This window comes from Heterocephalus glaber, unplaced genomic scaffold, assembly GCF_053883595.1.
Source record: "Heterocephalus glaber isolate CG9 unplaced genomic scaffold, H.glaber_assembly_v1.0 deba00001509, whole genome shotgun sequence".
Classification (NCBI taxonomy): Eukaryota; Metazoa; Chordata; class Mammalia; order Rodentia; family Bathyergidae; genus Heterocephalus; species Heterocephalus glaber.
This window is the reverse complement of record NW_028258325.1, coordinates 33,234,647-33,254,457: the sequence shown is the minus strand read 5'-3', so window position 1 is coordinate 33,254,457 and position 19,811 is coordinate 33,234,647. Positions and strand designations below refer to the sequence as shown.

The following is a 19,811-nucleotide window of genomic DNA, read 5'->3' as shown; positions in this document are numbered from 1 at the left end:
AGCTGGGAGCCCTGGTCATACAGCCACAAGGAAAGGACTGCAGCCATCTACCAATTGACTCTCGAGTCTCAAAGCAGGCTTCTGGTGAAGCCTCCAGATGAGAACAGCCCTGCCCAATGCCTTGAGACTCAAAGCAGAAGCAGTGTCATTTTCTGAAAATTGCAAACACATACTAGAGTTTACAGGGAATAAAGTACAGTCCACTGTGCTCATTACATGGATTATAGTCAATAGCTATTAAAATTTTGCTACCTGTTGTCATCTGACACTCTCACTTCCATTCACTGAAATCTTTTTTTTTTTTTTTTTGGCACCAGTGATCAAACTTGGGACCTTGTGCTTGCGAGGCAGGCACCGACATCACTGAGCTAAATCCCCGGCCCACACTGAAATCTTTTAGAGCGAATCTCAGACACTGTTTTCACTTCCAGTATCTCTGTATATCCTTAGGAATATGGAGGTTTAAATACAATGTTATGATCATACCTAAAATAATAAGCAGTAATTCCTTGGTAACATCTGATATCTAATTCTTATACACATTTCCCCAGTTGTCTTAATTTCTTCTTCATTAAAGATTCAAACAAAGCCTACAGAATGTTTGCTTTAATTCTCTTTTTCAATGACATTTTATTATTTACTTCAAATATACAGCAAATTTGAATTTTATGTGAACCCCTACATACCCAAAACCCTTATTCTGCCATTAATAATTTGCTGTACTTGCTTTACCATATATCTACCACCTAATCAATTTTTTTCTGAGACAGGGTCTCACTGTGCAGTTCAGGCTAGCCTTAACTCTCTATGTAGTCCAGGCTGGCCTTGAACTTGCAGCAATCCTCCTGCCTCAGCCTCCCAACTGCTGGAATCACAAGCATGCACCACCACTCCTGATTTACCTAAAATGTTTATCTTGTTTTGTTTTTTGATACTGGGTGCAGAAACCTACCACCCTACTACTGAGCTATATCCCTAAGACCCTAAACGTTAATATTTGCTTATAATGGGCCAGGGATATAGCTCAGTGGTTCTGGCACCTGCCTCACAAGCACAAGGTCCCAAGTTTGATCCCTGGTACTAAAAAATGTATTTGCTTATAGTTTCTTAAAGATAAAATTTGTGTGCAATGAAATGCACAGATCTTAAGTGTACATGTATTGAGTTTAACAAAGGCAAGCTCTTGTGTAACTCGGGCTCCTATCAAAATAGAGAATATTAGCATAATCCAGGAGGTTCTCTCATGTCTCTTAGTGAATCTCTATGGCCACCTTCAACACCTGAGATCACAGATTCAGATTTCCTTACACAATGTTTGTTTTGCTTATTTTAGAATTGCATAAAATGGAATTCATTCAGCATGTATTTATCTGTGTAAGACTTCTTAAAAGTTTATGACTAGAATATTGAGTAGTATAATTAATTGTTCATCTTCCTTATAATGCCTCGATTGGAAAACTCACAATATTCAATTAGGAGAAAGAGCATTCGCATGAAAATACAGTGTTTGAACAGCAAATTGGATCTTTGAAAAGACTTGGTTCTAAAGATATGTGGACTTCGGAGCTAAAAGAAAACCCAGTACATTTTGAATTGATTTGGTGTCAGTTATACCATGAATTTTACGTGAATTTTTGATTGGGGGAAAAGAAATCCAGCCTTTACATTTAGCTCTACCAGTAGCTAGTAAGTAGCTCTAGCACCTTGAAAAATATCTTGGTAGGTCATCACCAGGAAATGAGGGTTAAACTTGATGATCTCTAAAGTTCAATTCAGTCCATCAAATATTTCTCAAGTTTGTGTTAAGCTCTGGGGCCACAGGCAGGAATAAGATGTATCTTTTGATCTGCAAGTGTTCACAGCATGGGAGTACTAGGTGGTGTTAGCCAGCGATTTCCTATATTATGAACTCATTATGGACCTAGTATTGGGCAGAGCACAATATAATCAGTGAATGAATGAATGGAAGCAAAATCCTCAGCGTCAAGAACAGTGTAATGTGGCTGTGGTCACTGATGTGTCTACAACCAACTGTGGTATAAGTGCAGTATTCTATTTGCTTTAATAAGTTCGATGTGCTTGAGAATAATAGAAGGAAATGATCAAATAAGATGTGATTCTCAAGTTGTAAGTTTTCTTTGCTGTAGGAAACTTTCTCCATGCTATTTACATACACCTGAAAATTTAATAAAATAGCATGTTCTAACAGCCTTTTTGTTAATGTTTAAGATCTATATGCCATAGATTGTAAATTTTACCCTCTGTAATAAAAAAAATGATTGTGGGGTTTATTTTTTGTTCACAGTAGCTCTTCCTAATCTTGGCATCACAGTCTCTCCCCTGCCTTTATTTATGTAGTAATTTAGCAAGTATTTATTGGCTGCTGGTATTAACATAAGGTGTAAAATGTAAATGCTATAAGGAGGTACAAGCCAAACCAAATAGTACTTACCTGAGGTTAACTGTGACATTTTACATAGTTTGTAAAGGTACCGAATGGTAAACATATATTGTTAGAAATAAAAATCCATCTTTTCAGACACCATATATAAATGCTTTATGTATTCTAGCAATCAGACATTATTACATCAATGGTCATACTTAATTTTTAATAGAATATTGTACTATAGCTTGCTTGCCAAGGACCCCTAAAGGGAACCTCACAGATTTACCAGTAATACTTTCAGGAAAGGGAATTTTAAAAGTGTCAATTTTAGGTAACTTTCATCCTGAGATATGCATTACTAGAATGGTTTTTTTTTTTTTAAGAATGGTTTATTTAAAATGAATTTTATTGGTACATTTTAGATATACAATATAATGACATTCATCATTGGTAATTTGCACTTTTACAGAATCTCTCTTGGTTCTTATTTTTCTTCCCATTCCCCTGCCCTCCCTTCAACCCCTCCACCCCTTCCTATTTACAAAGACTTTGTTTCCATTCTTTCATTTTCTCATATTAATTCCATAGAATGTTTACTAGATTATATAACCCAAGCCAATTATATTCACCGGACTAAGCAAAACCAACTTGCTCAATTGTTTTGAAGGTGGTCTGGTAAAAGTTCTTGACACTTGTTTCTGCTGTCTAGAATTAGAGAAATTTAACAAAATAATAAGTATTTGGTGATGTCCAAAATGAAGGAAGCTTATTTTAAAAATGTAAGTATTTCCCTTGAGTTTTCACTGTCATATATTTGTAGATTTGGTGGGATATTAGAAGGGTACCAACTAAAAGCACTTTGGATTATGTCAACACCAAAGTCAGGTCAGGAGTAAGCACACACAGAGATTAAACCAGCTTTCTAGTGGAAAGAGGACCAGCTTGGGTGTGGATTCTGCTGTGTCCCTTGATTGCTAGGCCAGGTTTTGGGCAAATCCCTTAACCTTCCTATTTCTGCATTTCATGTGCTGAAAATGGGTCCAGTCCTATTTTCCTGGTTGTTTGCAAAGATTAGAGATAATGTAAGTAAAGTGCGTAGTACAGCCTGACCCACAGTACTTCATACTTGATGGCTATAATCATCTGCTTGGAGAGAGGAAATTAGATGTCCTTGGCATTGCTGAGGGCCATTTCATTTATAGCCAAAATTAACCGAACAATTGCAATAATTGGACAGAGTTTATTTGGATTCCATATAGGCAAGTGCTTTTTGTTTTCCTTTGCTACATATTTAGAATCATCAGGGAGAATTTTTGTTTGTTTGCTTGTTTGTCTGTCTTCTTTTTGTTTGTTTGTTTGTCTGTCTTCTTAACCATTAAAGCTCAGGACTGTGCTTTGTTTTTGTTTCTGATTTTTTAAAATTCTGTAGTCCAAGATACCCAACCAAGATTGGTATATGATCGTGCAGACCAAGTGAACATTTGGAAGCTATTGCTCCTGCTGTAAGCCTTCCTTTTTTTGTGAATGAGCCACTGCTTGGCCAATGTAGGTACCAGTCTAGTTCAACCCTGTTCAAAAATTCTTTCAGATTTCCCACAGTTTCCTGGAGAAGTTGCTTCCCAATGGGTCATATTCTTTTTTCTGCTCTCTATCCCTTTTTTCTTAGAAGCAGGAGAAGGCAGATAAAGGAAATAGAAAAATGGGGATAGTTAGGGAATACTCCATTTAAAAAAAGTTTATCTAAGCATTTTTTAATATGGAAAATAATTTTAATCAAAAGAAGAAAGTTTACTGGGTATACTTCAGGCACTAAGGAAAATTAATTCTAAACAATTTTAAGGAGTTGGGCCAAGTATTCTTGAAAAAGAAGTTAGATGGAGGCCCAGGCTAGAAGTGAAAACAAGATAACATTTTATCAATTTTTATTTAAATTGTACATCTTCTATATGTGCTTCTTAGTCTTTAGAAAGATCCCAGTTAACACTGCTCAGGATATCAGACACAGGTAAGGGATGGACAGGCAGGTGAGAGAGCTTTTTAGGGGCAGCACATAAGCAATAATCAGCTTCTCTTCATGAACATGAAGGTTTTCTGTTAGCTTTTAAAGGGGGGGGGCAGTCCTGACCACAGTTCAGAAATTAGAAATGAAGAACTTCGAGGAGAAGACTTCTTTTATTGCAATGTGCTTTGCCAGTTTTTGTTTGAATGCTAGCACTACTTTTCCAAGAATTGTTGGATTAGCACCACTCCGCCATTATTCCAAAAACAGTAGAAATGTCTGAATGCCATTTTTGATAAAGGCAAAGGGTCATACAGTAAAATTTTAGGAAAGGAATTGAGGGGAGAAAATAGCAGCTTCCCACAAGCTCTGGAAAATGAGGTGGGAAGAGTGGATCAGGCAAGACTTCTGTGTGACCTTCTTGATTATCCCATCCCCGTAATAATTTAGACCAAGGAAAAGAGCCACAGTGAGACCCTTCGTTAATTGGGAAATTTGGGTTGCAAGGCAAAAACCCAATCCCAAATAGTGTAAGGAACCAATAAACAAACATATTGGATATACCAAAGGCTAAAACATGACAGTACACAAAAGAGATCGTGAGGGCCAGGGATTTAGCTCAGTGCCACCATGCCTGCCTTGCAAGTGCAAGGTCCTGAGTTTGATCCCTGGTACTGCAAAAAAAAAAGAAAGAAAGAAAAGAAAAGAGATACTGGGGACCTCTAGCATTCCTAAGGGATACATTTTCTAGCATTCCTAAGGGAAACCTCACAGCTTTCTCATCCACAGGATCCATATAAATCCCCAAGAGGGCTACGATCACCTGCATGGTACTGCACCTGTTGTCCCTGCCCCTTGCTCCTGACAGGGAGGGCCCCGTCAGCAGGAGACTATGGGAGGAGACACCAGGTGTAAGTGTGCACCTGAGGCCCTTCTCCTCCACACAGGTGCTTTTTGATCTTTGGTTTAAGAATCTCCACATTGTGTGCCCTAGATGCCTCCTTATTCTTGCCCTACCCTGGATTTACTGACTCTAGGAGTTTTGCTCTTACAGCCTTGTGATAAGAGGGGCAACAACATCATTTCAGCTCCATTTTGTTCCAAGGCTGGAGAACTCTACTTGTCTCCACTGAGAAACTATTTTTTCTCACTTTGACCAGGGGAAGCCCATTTCCTTATTGTTATCTAATTCCAGAAACTAACAGAGGAGTGCAGGATTGTCAGTATTATCTTTCTTTCTCTTTCGAAGGGCAAGAAAGCCTCTTGAGATGTTATTGTGAGGGAATAAATGCAACTTGCCTTCTGCCCTGGATTATAATCGCTGAGGACTTCTTTTGTATTTCCCAGTCATTTGTAAGCTTGGCCTAAGTACAGTTTTGTGTCTCTGTTACCAGTATCACAGAGAAGGCAGAGGCTAATAAATATTTGCTGTTTAAATGAGTTGGGGACTTGTTGACCATTTCACTAGAAGTCCTTATTTGACAAGGTTAGAATAACATTGAAATTTGCAATATTAATCCCAGGACATCTACCTTTACTTGTTGTAATATGAATTTATTGTAATTAATTAATACCTGTCTAGTTATCATTGATGGACAGGAAGAAATACAGAAGCTGATGCCCAACATTTTTTTTTCTTTTTTTTCTTTTTCTCTCTTTTTTTTAAAGACAGGCTCTCACTATGTAGTCTGGGCTGGCCTTGAACCCGCTATTAGCCCAGGCTGGTCTACATCTTGTGGTCTTCCTGTCTCAGCCTCCCAAGTGCTGGGATTACATATGTGCACCGCCACAATTTGCTAAGGCCCAATTTTCTTTAACTGAATTAAGCAGAGTTAGCAAGAAGCCTTTTTTCTCTCACCAACACACACACACATATATGTGTTTTCTTCTAAATTTCTCAGGCTACTCATGGGGAAAGAACTCTGAATTCCCCACATTTCTGAGCCATTGCTATATGTCAAGTGTCCTGTGGACACATTGTCTTCCTGGAAAGCCTCTTCTTCCTTCTCCACCATGAGGAGAGTGAACCTTTCCTCCTACTGTGCTGCAGTTTTATTGCCATTGCCCTGTCTCCTTCCATGGAGTTTCAAGCAGCATCTCAGCATCCCAAAGAATGTGCACAGAGGCCTCAGGGACAGTCGAATGGGGAAGGCTGAGTGAGCACGAACCACAGAAAGCCTTTTTTGGGGAACACTATTCACTTCCAGAAGAACAAGGCTGGGGCACCCCCGCTGTCCACTGGAACCTAAGTGTCTCAGCCAGACCTTCTCTGTGACAGCAAGAAGCCCACAGCACCCGAAGGCTGCGGGCCTGTGTCAGCCCTTAAACACAACGGCAGGGACAGGAGAGATGCAGTGGAGCGTAGCAGCATGTGCCCTGTCTCTTCCACTCTCTGAAGCATGGCTTATTTAATCTTTAATAACAGATTAGTTGGGATATAATTCATATACCATCCATTTCACCCATTTAAAGTGGACAGTTTATGCTCACTTTGGCAGCACATATATTCAAGTGCATATATTAAAGTTCAGTTTCCTTTAGTATATTCTCACAGTTGTGTGACCGTCATTATAAACACTTTTAGAACATTTTCACCTCCCCCAAAAATCCCCCATATCCTCTACCAGCCACTTTCCTTTCTACCCCCTCAGCCTGGGCCATGTCCGAGCTCTGTTTTATGCAGAGCCATCTGTGCTGGGCATTGTGTAGATGCAGAATCATGCCATATTGTTTTGTTTTGGGGTTTTTTCTTTGGTACCGGGGATCGAACTCGGGACCGCTTGCGAGGCAGGCGCCGGAACCACTGAGCTAAAGGCTGTTTATTTCTCTTGGGTATATACTTAAGAATGGAATTTCTCAGTCTCATGGTAATTCCGTGTTGGTCCTTCTAAGGACTGGCCAGCAGTTTTCAGAGTGGCTGCACATTTTTCATCTCCAGCAGCAGTGGATGACGCTTTTAATTTCTTCAAGTCCTTTCTAACTCTTTTTATTACCTATCCTTTTGATTATAGTCATTCCAGTGGGTGTGAATTGGTATTTTATTGGAACCTTAATTCATATTTTCCTGATTGGATTTTGTATCTTCTTTGGAGAAATATCTGTTCAGGCTCTTCACTATGTGTATATATATATATATATAGAGAGAGAGAGAGAGAGAGAGAGAGAGAGAGAGAGAGAGAGAGGTAGTATATATACTGTATATATTATATATATAGAGAGAGAGAGAGAGAGAGAGAGAGAGAGAGAGAGCTAAGTTTTCCAGGCTGATGTCAAGTTTGTAATCCTCCTGCCTCAGCCTCCCAAGTAGCTGAGATTACAGGTGCATTCTGCCATACCCAGGCCTTCACCTACTTTTTAAAGGATATATTTGCCATCTTATTATTGAGCTATAGGAATTCTTTTTATGTTCTAAATATAAGGCTATTATGAGAAATATAATTTTCTTATTTTGTGGGTTGTCTCTTAATGTCTTTGGGGGCACAAAGCTTTTAATTTTTACAAGGTCCTGCTTACTTAGTTGTTCTGTTGCTTGTGCTTCTTTCTGTGTTATATCTAAAAGGCTGCCTGATCTAAAGCCATAGGCATTTACACCTGTATTTTCTTATATCTAGGTGGCTGTCCCGTATATGGTAGGAGTTTTTAGGAGTCCACCTTCATTGTCTTGAATGTGGAGATCGAGTTGTCCCAGCATCATTTCTTGACAAGAAAAAGACTGTACTTTTCCCATTGAATGGCCTCTGCACCTTCCTCAAAAAATCAATGGAGTGTATACATATGTTTCTGGGTTTTCCCTCTTTACTTGCATTTCTGTTCTATTGTTCTCTATGTATCCTTATGCTAGGACCATTCCATCTTCTTTAGTGCAGCTTCATAGTAAGTTTTGAAATAGAGAAGTGTGGGTCCTCGAGCTTTATTCTTCTTTTCCAAGAGTGTTTGCGCTGGGCCGATCCCATGTGAATTTTAGGACTAGCTTATCGGTGTCTTCAGAGAAGCCAGCTGAAATTTTGATGTGGATTATGTTGACTCTGCAGATCGGGGTGAGTCTTACCATTTTAACAGTGTCCAGTCCTCAATCCATGAACATGAGATGTCTTTCCACTTCTATAAGCAATGATTTGTAGTTTTCACAGTGTTTTATTATTTCCAATGCTATTGTAAGTGGAATTGCTTTGTTTATTTTGTATCTTGGATGTTCGTTGCTTATGTATAGAAATTCAAAAAAAAAAAAAAAGAAATTCAGTTGTTTTTCTGGATTTGCTTTGAGTCCTACAACTTTGTTGAGCCTGTTTATTAGTTCTAATAATGTTTTAGAAGAATTCTTTGATTTTCTTATTTTGATTGTGTCATCTATGAATAGTTTCACCACCACCACCCCCCCCTTTGATACAGCATCTTTCTATGCAGTTCAGACTGGCCTTGAACTCATTATGTAGTCCAGGCTGGCCTTGAACTTGATGTGATCCTCCTCCCTCAGCCTCTATGCATTACATGGATCCTATGTGGACATTCTTTTCTTTGCCTAATTGCTCTGGCTAGAATCCCCTGTGCAGTGTTGAGTAGAAGTAGTGAGAGTGCATGTTTTTGTCTTATTCCTCATCTTAGGGGATGGGGGGAAGGGATTCAGTCTTTACTATTAAATGTATTAGGTTTGAGGGGTTTTTTTAAAAAAAGATTTTAAAAAATCATACCGAAGAAGTTCCCTCTGCTGATGTTGAGTGTTTTAATCATGAAAAATGGTTGCACTGTATCAGATGCTTTTGTGGGGTCCAGAAGATGGTATAGCTTTTGTTCTTTACTCAGGCAGTATGTTGTGTCAACTGATTTTCATCTGCCTTGCCCACCTTGCAGCCCTGAAAATAGTCAAGCTTGGGCATGGCATAGAGAACGCTTTTTACTTGTTGCTGAACTCAGTTCACTAGGATTTACTTGTGGATTTTTTCACTTAAGAGATGTTGCCTTGTATTTATTTGCCTTGTGATATCTTTGTCTGGATTTTGTCTCTGAGCAATACTTGGCCCCATGGGGAAATATTTCATTTTCTTCTATGTTTTGGAAAAGTTTGTGAAGGATTGGTATAAAATACACTTTAAACATTTGGTAGAATTTACTCATGAAGCCATTTCTTCCTGGACTTGGCTTTGGAAAATTTTTGTATTATTAATTAAATCTCTTGACTTATAAGTTTATCAGGTTTTCTATTTCCTCTTATAACTTTTTTGGGGGGGTACATGCAGTACTAGCTCTAGCACTGAACTATATTTCCAACCCCTATTTCTTCTTGAGTTTGTTTTTGCAGTTTGTGTCTTTCTAAAAATTTGTCCTAGAAAACTGTCTAGGATATCTAGTTTTCTGGCATACCATTGTTCACAGTAGTTCTTTGTTTTCTCTCTCTTTTTTTCTTTCTTTCTTTCTTTCTCTTTGCCTCTCCTCTTCTCTCTCTCTCTTTCTTTCTTTCTTTCTTTCTTTCTTTCTTTCTTTCTTTCTTTCTTTCTTTCTTTCCTGTCCTCCCTCCCTCCCTCCCTCTTTCTTTCCTTTTTCTGTAGTTGTGGGGATTTAGCTGTTGCATACTAGGAAGCACTTTACCACTGAGCTATATACTCAGTCCTTTTCTCTTTTTTCTTTTCTTTTCTCTCTCTCTCTCTCTCTCTCTCTCTCTCTCTGTGTGTGTGTCTTTGGAGGGGTTTGAGACAGGGTCTCACTATGTAGCCCAGCCTGGCCCCAAACTCACAGTGATCCTCCTGCCTCAGTCTCACTCCTGCACCCCACCCCCACCCCGGTGCTGGGATTACAGGTGTTCACCCACCATGCCCCGCTTTTTTAAAAAACAGGGTCTCACCATGTAGTCTAGGCTGGCCTCAAGCTTGCAATGCTCCTGCCTCAGCTTCCTAAATGCTAGGAGTACACATGTAGGCCACAAAGTCCAGGTCCTTTTTCATTTTCCTTTTTGCAGTGCTGGGATTGAACTCAGGGCCTTCACACTGAGCTGCATCCCCAGGGCTCCCCCACCTCCTTTATTTTTTAAATTTTGACACAGGATCTCACTAAGTTGTCTAGGCTGGGTTCAAACCTGTGATCCTCCTTTCTCAGCCTCCTAATTAACTGAGATTACAGGCATGCACCATCACACCTGCCTAATCCTTTTTATTTCTGTGAATTCAGCAGTGGTGACCTCACTACTTAGCTGAGTTTAGTAAGTTTTCTCTCTCATTTTCTTTATTTTTCTTTCTTTATTTTTTGGGGGTGGGGGTGGGGTACCAGGGATTGAACTCAGGACCTTGTGCTTGCTAGGCAGATGCGGCACCACTGAGCTAAATCCCGACCCTCTTATTTTCTTAGTCACTTGAGGTAAGGGTTTGTCAGTATTAATCTTTTTAAGAACTGACTTTTTTTTTCCATTAAGTTTATTGGTACATTTTAGGTATACAAGAACCAACTTTCGTTTTTGCTTATTTTCTTTATTGTTTATCTAGCCTTTGTTGCCTTTATTTCCACTTACATCTTTATTATTTCTTCCTTGTGCTGTTTAAGATTTAGGTTACTCTTCTTTTTCTAGTTTCCTAGTGTGGAAGCTTAGATCCCTGCTGCATTCTAACTCGTCTCCATTCCTCAATCTCTGTTGCATGACACAGCTTGTGGGAAAATGACCGGTGCTGAGGCTGGGTGAAGGCCTGCAGTGTCCCCGGATCGGGGACAGAGTCCCAGTATTGGTGCCCCGCTCCCTCGCTATGGTGGAGTCTGAGTGAGGCCGTGGTTCTGGGTGGAACCTGGGCTCCGAGTCTGGCTGCAGAGTGTGAATTGTGCCTCTGCCACTGATAAGTGGTGTGACTCGCGGAACTTATTTACGCTCTCGATACCTCAGTTTCCACATCTGTAAAATAAAGAGAAAGATAGTTTCCACCTGGCAGGGGTGTTGTGAGGATTCAATGAGATAATGTGTGATGTCCTCAGCCCAAAGTTAGCACCGGGTTGATTCCCAGGAAGGGCCGGCTGCTCCCATGCTGATGTTGTGAGATCAGTGTGCTGAATGAGCTCCATGTGTGGCAGCTACAGAGCCTGGAGCTGGGATTCCACCAGTCTCCACTTTGCCACCAGCCACAGCCTCTCGTGCACACACCACTAGGTTGAACCTAGTGCCGTCAGGGCCAAGACTCACTGTTACCTGTGGCCCTGCGGCCTGGACGCAACTTGCAACAAGTGGCCTTACGTATGTGATCATCCAGGCGTGTGATGATGACAGAACAAACGCAGGAAATGTATTTTGCTAAACAAATCTGAAGCGAGCTCACGGCGGGAGTATAGTAAATTATGAAAATGGTACTCGCTCAAAAATTCTAACTTATATCTCTTAATACTTCTCTTTAAGAGAAGAACAGAAATGTCTTTCTCTGAACTCAGAGGAGCTAACATTGTTTTGTTCCCTACAGTTACTTCTCAGTACCTTGCTCTCCCATTGCACTTTCAGGGAACTCGGGCTGTTAATGTGGCCAGCTGGCATTTATCAGGGACTGGGGAAAACAATTTTATTCTCATCAGGCAAAGAATGGCCATAACTTTCACAAGAAGAAAAAAGGTATGGACCACTCCTCAATATATGAACCCTTTGGATGGCTTCCTTTAAAGTGAAACTAGAAGTTGCACAGGTGGCACACGCCTGGAACCCCAGCACTCTGAGAGGCCCATGTGGGAGGACTGCACATTCGAACTCAGCCTGCACGATTTAGCAAGCCCTATCTCAAAATAAAAAATTTTTTAAAGGGCAGGGATTGCAGCTCAGTGTGAAGACTGTGCTCAGTCAGTACTGAAGGAAAAAAAATATAACCCATCTCCAGATACTTACAAATGATATTAACTATGATAATCACAAGACATTCAGGCAAATATTTTAATATAATAACATTTTATTTATAGCTAGATAATAGTTTGATATTACCATTTGAATACAACATTAATATTTAATGTTAAGACAGTAGACAAATATTACTTTGATTTTAGTAGTAAGTTCTGGCTAATAATACTGCTTATTTTCTCAAACTCCAAACATCCTCACTCATATTATATAATTTTGACTCACAACTGTCTGAGGCTGTTATAGAGAAATAATTATTTCCATATTAACTATAGGAACAGGAAATAAAAATATTCTAAAATTCTTCTAATTAATGGAATAAATATAAACAGTACTCAATGCTTCTGTTTCCCCCTCCCTCTGTCTGTCTCTCTTTTCCCTTGAAATACCTTTTAATGAAAAGAATCATTAAGTAGCAGAAAGAACATGGATTCTCCTTTTTCTCTGGCCCTGTATGTACAGAGACATTAGAGAATATCAGGCAATACATAAAAGAAAAGAAATCCTTACTTTACAAGTTGCTAGCCTCTTTGGGTACTGTATCTACATCAAGGTAAATCTTACCTGGGGATAGGCTAAAAGCAGATTTTTTTTTTTGAAGACTTAATTTAGTACTAATAGTCAACGTACAGTTATATTAATGATAATTAACTTTCCTTTGTCTCATCATATACACGATGTGCCATTCTCATTCTGTATGCAGCCTGGATTACGAAGAACTCCCCCAGGCCGTGAAAGGAGGGCCGAGGCCAGGCCCCCAGCTGACCGGCTGGCTGTGGGTTCCCATTCAGGGTGGCCTGGCATTGACTGCACAGATGCCTCTGAGGGTCTGGGCTCCTCAAACACTTCACCATCCACCAGCATTTCTGCAAATGGTGCAAATACATGATGGGAGTTGTTAAATACATTTTGTCATTCTGTATTATCAGTCACTACATTTATTTGCTTTCTGTGAGCCTGGCAGCAGTAGAGGCAAGTAGCACTTTAAATATAATTTCCAGGGTGTCAAGATAGATTCATCAAGTTAACCACACATACCAGAGCAGGTGGGGTTGGTTCAGTGTCCTACTATGGATTCACCCGTGTGTGTGTGTGTGTGTGTGTGTATGTGTGTGTATGTTTTATTATTTCTTGCATCTAGATACTGGATTGTTTTTTTTTGGTACCGGGGATTGAACTCAGGTCCTTGCGCTTGCAAGGCAGGTGGCAGAACCACTGAGCTAAATCTCCAGCCCCTAGACACTGGTTTTTGATTAAAAAAAAAAAAAAAAAAGACAGGTTGCATAAAGACGAAATACTAACTTCGCCAGACAGTGGAGACCACGAGGAACACCTCAGGTCCTGAGACCCTGGCTCATTCTGGCTTGTTTTGTTTCATCTGCCCGTCTCTATTGAAGATTAAGCTGTGATATAAAATCGCACATAGATGACCCCTAACCACCCTAAGGTCATCCTAAGTGTGATATTTCTCCTATCCTAAGGGGCATGGAGAATAATTCTTGGAAGCCCCTGAAGTTCTAGTTTCCTTTGCTACAGTGAGTGCTTAAAGTTCTGGCATTGACTTTGCAATCCAAAATAACTCTTGAGTCCCTATGAGTGGATCAAGGGTGTCCAGACAATAACTACAGAAAACAGAAAGACTCGGGAATTACCTTTAGCTAAGGATGGACTCAGCATGTGTATGGATTATCAAGATCAAGCAGCATATAAATATATAGAGATATTCAATAAATAAATGCTACATAAAGGCCTTTGCATTTAAGCAAGACACGTTTGTCCTCTACTGAATAACAGCCACATGGGGGAATTCCTTCTCCTGGAGCCTCTCAATGTATAGGATTCATAAGCTAGTGCTTCTCAGCCCATTCACTCCCTCCTACCCATCCTCATTCCATTGTGTCTGAGAATCCAGTATCAGAGAGAAGATTTTACAGCTTCCACTTGTATCTGTGTCTTATCCCAATATGTAACATTGGCAAACAGTATTTCATACATGGAATCCATATCTAAATATTGATATTTTAATTATTCCATAATCTGAAATAAGGTATGAAGAAGAGTGAATTTTATAAATTATACACTATATAAATATTACTAGTTACCATTAATACTGAAAGTATAAATATATTTTCCTTTTTTTTTTTTTTTTTTGGTACTGGAGATCGAATTCAGGTCCTTGTGCTTGCACAGCAGGCAGCAAAACCACTGAGCTAAATCCCCGGCCCTTTCCTTCTATTTTTGATAGATCTGAAGCTAGATTGTTTTCTCATGGAATGTTATATTTAAGGTTCAGTTCAGTCTTGTTGATAGTCCTTGAAAGTGGGGCATGGTGGCACACGCCTGTAATCCTGGTGCTCAGGAGGCTGACGCAGGAGGATTACAGCAAATTCCAGGCCAGCCTGGGCTACATAGTGAGTTCAAAGCCATTCTGAACTACATAGAACTACCCTCCCCCCAAAAAAAGCCCTTGAAATAGGATGATTCTTCGGGAAAGATGATTGTGGAGTGAGTTTTTTGCAATCACAAAGTGAACCAATAAAGAACCATGCATATTTTGAAGTTGTGAGATTTGTGATTCCTGTGCTTGTGATTTGAGACACTGTGAATAAGGATGCAGGCTGACCACACCTCTTATGGAAGCTTCCCCATGGGCTCTGGTCCAACTTGATGGTGTTGTCTCTGACTCCTATAGTTCCTATGGCCTGGTCAGCATCTGGTACCCCATTTCCCTTGATGTCCTCTAAGTTCTGATTGTTTGTCACTGAATTATTTCCTTAAGAATACAAGCAGCCAGTCAGTAGAGACCACATGGTGTCCAGGTCTTTATCTGCATCTCCCATAGTTCTCAAATATACTTTGGAGTACTTTTAGAAAGTGCTCAGACAGCACCCATTGGAATAGAAAAGCATAATACTCAGTAAAGTTTGTATACTGGGACAGTTCTGTGGAAATTTTAAGGTAATTATTAAAACATCATTTAATTACTGAAGAATAAAATTCAAAGAGCCCTTGGCAAGACCACACACTCCCTGAGCTCTTGTAAAACTGCCTGGCAAAGGCACATAGAACCCCATTTTTCACATGAAAATGTAGCTGGCATTTATCTAGGAAGTGGAACACACACCTCAGATTATACATATTATTATGACCTTGTAATAGGTATCTTCTCTCCACCTGTGCTCGCTGATTATTCTGAACTTCCTCTTTTAAAAATAAACTGTTGGGCCAAGGATTTAGCTCAGTAGTTCTGCCGCCTGCCTCGCAAGTGCAGGGTCCTGAGTTCACTCCCTGGTACCAAAATTAAATAAATAAGTGAATGAATAAATAAATAAATAAACATTAAACTGTTAAAACTACCACGGGATATACGGGTAAAGGTTGGCAATTACTTAGCTTATGGGCTGCTACAGTTTGCTATGTTAGAAAAGCAGAAAGGAATTGCTTCAAAATTTAACAAAGTTCTAAGAATTCATGCAGAATGCTTCCAAGAAGAGTTTAGAAAGAAAATCCAAAGAAATTTCTCTTCAGATTTAAATTAGATTATATGGCTTTCTTAAGTTATAGTTTCACTAACCAAGCATTAAAATGTTTTCTACCAACCTCCAAAGACGCTGTCTCCAAAGTTCTGAAGTTTTTGTTAGGTATGGAAATGCCTGGCATTGGCATGATGCCAGGCTAGCAAGGTGAAGCATGGGTAGCTAGATAACATGGTTGATGACTAGGAGGAAAGAAAGAAGGGAGGGAAAGGGAAGGATGAGGTACTTACTTGGGGGTGGTAAAGTGTAATCTCCAACAGCTAAAATGCCTGGGTTCAAATCATCACTCCACTATTTGCTAGCTGTTTGTCTAAGTCATCTATAAAATGGCAGTGATACTATTACTTGCCTCAACATTTGTGTGAGAATTGCATGTGTTAATATATGTGAAGCACTTAGAACAGTGTCCATTATTGGACAAGGGCTCAACAGAGGAGTTGTGGCTATTTCCTATAGATGGAGGTGATGAAGTTAAGCAAAAGTTGAACTGCAAACTTAAGCGATAATTCCACCTCCTTGTGTTGCACACTTATGTCTCACCCATGTGACAGAGCTGTGTGTGTGAAGTTTTGGACTCTTTGCGACTGCCCACTGCCTAAAGGAGGCAGAGAACACTTACAATGAGGGTGCTTTTGTGACAAATTTAAATGTGGAGAAAAACAGAAACATCCCATGCTTGTGTAAAGTTTGGAAAGGTGGAGTTGGTAGTATGGGAGGTGGAGACACTTGGCCTAAGTTATTGGCTCATTCTCTGAGAAGCCGTAGATAGGCTGTATGGAGGTGTGATAGCCCCAAATCTCACAAGCTTTTGGGATAGATTCATCCAGCATGGAGTCCTGGAACCTAGACCCTGGAAAAAGTTAGTTCTGGTCTACTCCACCCCATCTCTTCTCTCTCTCAGTCAGTGTGCTAACCAGCAATTGAGGGTCTAAATATTGTGATTTCAAGGAAGTACAGGGGGAGGGAATGATCTAGACTGAGGGTGAGTGGAGATCAGCCAGGCTGGCCAGTTTAAACTCTCTGAAGTCCTGGTAAGCTGAGAAAGGACCTCAGAATAATCATCCCAAAGCATAACAGTCTCTCTTGGATTCTTTCCATAGTACCACATACCTGGCTCCTTCTGTACTGTATTTAAGGCGTCTACTCCCTGCCTGTGTCCACACTAAATAACTACTACCATGCAAACAGGAAGTGCTTGACATGATTAAAAGAATCTAGATGTATGCTTAGGTTGGTAGCACATCCCACAAGAAATCAAGTGTATTCATGTGCTTAATTTTTATCACTAATAAATAACAAGTGTATTCCCTTATGTGTCAGAGAACATGTGGGCATACCCTGGCCCCCTTTCCTGTTCTCCTTCCCCGATGCTTTTCTCCTTGCTCTTTCATAATCTAACATAGCTCTATATCCTACTGATTTATTCAGCCAATGTTTGTCTCACCCACGAGACTGTTAGGTTCACAAGAGTGGGATTTTCCTCAGTTTTGCTCACTACAATAGTCCCAGTACCTGGCACTTTGAAGAAATGAATGGTGTAAATGCATATACTATTATTAATATTATTATTGTTTTACTCTTTCTTGATAGCAAGTGCATCAGTTGAGATGGTATCTTTTTTGTGGCTCTGGGTTTCAAACCCAGGGCCTCATCATGCCAGGCAAGCACTCTACCACTGAGCTACACTCCCAGCCCAAGAGGATGTCATTTTAAAATAAAGTCCTTAGAGCCTTCCTAATTTCCAGATCAAATAAGCTCTTCATCCCAGATATGGTGATGTGCATTATTTAGTAATTCTTCTCTGTTTCTGTTGATACCATAATGGTAATTTGACAAATTAACAACAATAAAAAAAAGCTATGTTGCTTTTAATCATACAGTTTTGTGGTCTTACTGTTTACCTCATATTTTTTCCAGTTAATGACTTATTAGCTTCATGGCCAACTGCTATGTTTCCCCAAAAATAAAACCTAATTGGAAAATAATCAGCCTTGAAAACTAGAGATCAAAAATGCCAGCCCCAATCAGCCTATCCTTGCCTTAGCTACCAATATAAAGTAGCCCCTGAGTGAGAGAATAGTGAAGTTTAATCTGCAAGACCCTGGCCTTCACCAGGATAACAACCAGCTAGGGCCTATTTTCCAGGTAGGTCTTATTTGGGGGGAAATACGTTATTACTGCTGCCACTACCAATACAGTTATATGGCTTCACTGCCAATGTTTGATACTTTTTCAGCTGGAGACTAGTACGTGTGTGTGTGTGTGTGTGTGTGTGAACAGTTTTTTCCTTTTAGCTTTAGGTATCCGTTGATACAGTAAAAAGTAATTTCAGCAAAAGTTTTGAAATTCTAAATAGTATCAGATATCCCCTAGAAGAAATATTACTGTTATACACAAGAGCAAATACATATTCACATATTCTTTACATGGGCTATCTCGTAGTCTTTAGATAAATTAAAATAAAAAAATAATGCTCCCATAGCAGGTTGTTAAGGTGGTCTGAATACGTATCACTCACATCTAGGGCAGCCATAGGATTACATATCATGGCTGCCGGGCTCCACTTCCTCTCCTCCCAGGCTCACCTGAGCTTCGTTTCTTTCCTTTATCCAAATCTATCTTAGAGCTGCCCTCGTCCCAAGCTTCTGTTTTGCATCTGTATTTTCTTCCTTTCCTCTATGGTCTCTGACCTCAGATTTGCCAGCTGTGACTTGACGCTAAAACAAAAGTGCTTTGTGAAGGCGGGGGACTGTGTGTATTATATTTTAAAATAGGGTGTATATATTTTTAAAAACAAAGACAATGTAGAAAGCAGTGCTTTTTTTTTTTTTTTTTTTTTGGTCAAAGGTAGGCTGTAATTGTAATTATCATTTTCAGATATTCAGTGAAAAGCTGCCCTGTCTCTTCCACCCCCCACCCCCCAACACACACACCCTCACCCAACCTCTCCCAGCGCTGGGGATTTGAACCCAGGGCCTTGCACATGAGCTGCACCCCCAGCCCCCACCTTATTAAAATTTTCATTTTGACATGGTTTTTGTTTCCCAAGTTTTTGCGTTTTCTGGATAATGTTTGCTATAAGAATGTACATGTTTGTGTACACACACACACATTCTCACAAGAAGTTTCCAAACTAAAACCACTCTATAATGGTTTAAAAAAATGCCTCATACCCAGAGTCAATCTCCCTCCCTTCTTCCTTCCTTCCTTCCTTCCTTCCTCCCTCCTTCCCCCTCCCCTTGCATTCCCTCCCTTTCCTTTTCTTCCTTGTTGTTTGAAGCAGTCTCACTGTGTAGTCCAGGCTGTCCCAAATTTGTGGTCCTCCTGCTTTAGCCTCCTCAGTGCTGGGATTACAAGTGTGTGCCACCATGGCCAGCCAAAATTTTTTCATATATAAAATAATCAGTTACTCATATAAAAACACTTTCTGAATCCCATTTGTAGTCAAGAGAAATTTGAATTTGTCTAAAATCAGTAGTTTTTAAAAAACACAGCATTAGTTACTAAGGTTTGCTTTGGTTTTCTTTCAATCAGAACCTAACAATTTAGTTTCATATATTATTTATGAAAATGATAAAGTTAGACTTGATAATCTTAGAAGATTGTCTCGGATTTGGACCCTTTATTAACTTGCTAATATTTTATAGCCACTATTGATAGCTCTAGATTATTTTATCTAGAAGTAGTAAATCTTTCTTTTATAAAATATGGATGGATGAATAGATTGAAAGAATTCTTGTCACCCTGACCTTTTCACTTCCAACCCTGACTACTTCAGATTGCTGAGGTTTATAGAATTGAATAAAGTGAACAATGTCACTACAGGACAACTCAGGGTCATAACTTGGATTTGTTCTGCTATTTTTGGGTCTGGGAATGTAACCTGGGCCTCACACAAACTAATCACTCGCTCCACCTCTGAGGTACACCCCCAGCTTGAGTTTGTGTGTCAGGAAGTTGCAGATGTTAGTTTCTCTCAGTGCACTGCGGAGCTTGTTTTCATCCTGGTTCACGGGGCTTTCAGAAGCCCTGTTCAGAGTTCCC

General features: G+C 39.8%; 1 protein-coding gene across 7 annotated transcripts in view; it reads left to right on the top strand.

Moving 5' to 3' along the window:
• The window catches only part of Rbm47 (RNA binding motif protein 47), a 157,105-nt gene that overhangs the window by 95,699 nt on the left and 41,595 nt on the right, over window positions 1-19,811 (top strand). The window lies entirely within an intron of this gene.